We start from the raw sequence: 1541 nt of genomic DNA on the forward strand, positions 1-1541 counted from the left end.
GCCTTTAATCAACGTTTTTCAGAAAAACCCACAAAGAAATTAGTTCTTTAAAGGGCATGAAAGGTATCGAGCCCAAAAATAAAAATTTGATAAAAATTCACAAACCTGTGGAAAAATGCAAGTTTCTTCATTATTTTGACGAGAGCCTGATTCCACCACGCTGCCTCACATTATAATTAGAGATGTGTTGTTCTGGGGTATGAGCTTAAGGAATGTTCTGCATTATTATCACTAATATTGTCACCCATGGTCTAGTCAGACACTCTATCACAAGAAACCAGGACTTACCCTTACAGACTCTGTCGAAGCAGCCCGCCTCCTTAAACTAAACTAAACTGTGTTGATGGGGGCGGGAAGCATTCGCAATCTTGTAAACAGGTATAGGTTTTTGTGTGTGTGTATGTGGGGTTTTTTTAAGCGAAGCTCACAGAACAAAACAACGCACAGGTTGGGGGAATGCCAGTGAGGTGAAGAAAACGGTGGAATGTTCTACAAAAGACGGATGAAGCAATCTCGTCGTTCGTGGAACCAAAATAAAACGGTAGGCTCAAAGTCAAAACAACACGTTGATAACTGAACTAAGGCAAACGCACTCAAAAGAACAAAATCACACGCACGATTAACCGCAAGCACACAATAACACGGCAGACTTCTAGGCTGAGTGACAGACAGACAGACAAAAGGAGGGCCTAGTCGTCGTTTGCTTGTAAAGGTTCAACGAAAGAAAAACAAAGACAAATGACTTGGCACTCGGGCTTGGCCGACAGTCAGCAGCGGCGCACATTGACGGGTGGTATTTTTGAACGAGAACTCGGGATTCTTAAAGGGTGTGGACATTTCTTGTACAAGTCAGTTCTGCTTGATCGGTTCGAAAGCTGAGATTAACTTGAGTCGGGAAATACGCATCAAACAGACATGGGCATGAGTTCATAAACTTCTTCGACAAGAAGAAGAAGAAGAAGAAGAAGAAGAAGAAGAAGAAGAAGAAGAAGAAGAACAAGAACAAGAACTAGAACAAGAACAAGAACAAAAGGAACAAGAAGAACAAGAAGAAGAAAGAGAAGAGTGACAGAGAGACAAGGGTAAGCGGTTGGCAAAAGAGCAGCCAGATATAGCGTTGACGCAATGCCAGCTGCCAGCCAATAGGCTCACCCTCTATACTACAGGAGTCTCTCTCTCTAGTAGGCTCACTTTTCTCATGTACATTTACAGTAACACGCGTCTACAGAAGGTTTACCCTCTATTCTACAGGAGTCTTCATTTGGTTCACCCTCTATACTATACACAGGAGTCTCCATTTGGTTCACCCTCTATACTACACACAGGAGTCTCCATTTGGTTCACCCTCTATACTACAGGAGTCTCCATTTGGTTCACCCTCTATACTACATGAGTCTCCATTTGGTTCACCCTCTATACTACACACAGGAGTCTCCATTTGGTTCACCCTCTATACTACAGGAGTCTCCATTTGGTTCACCCTCTATACTACATGAGTCTCCATTTGGTTCACCCTCTATACTACACACAGGAGTCTCCAT

The sequence above is a fragment of the Aplysia californica genome, unplaced genomic scaffold, assembly GCF_000002075.1.
Source record: "Aplysia californica isolate F4 #8 unplaced genomic scaffold, AplCal3.0 scaffold00574, whole genome shotgun sequence".
Lineage (NCBI taxonomy): Eukaryota > Metazoa > Mollusca > Gastropoda > Aplysiida > Aplysiidae > Aplysia > Aplysia californica.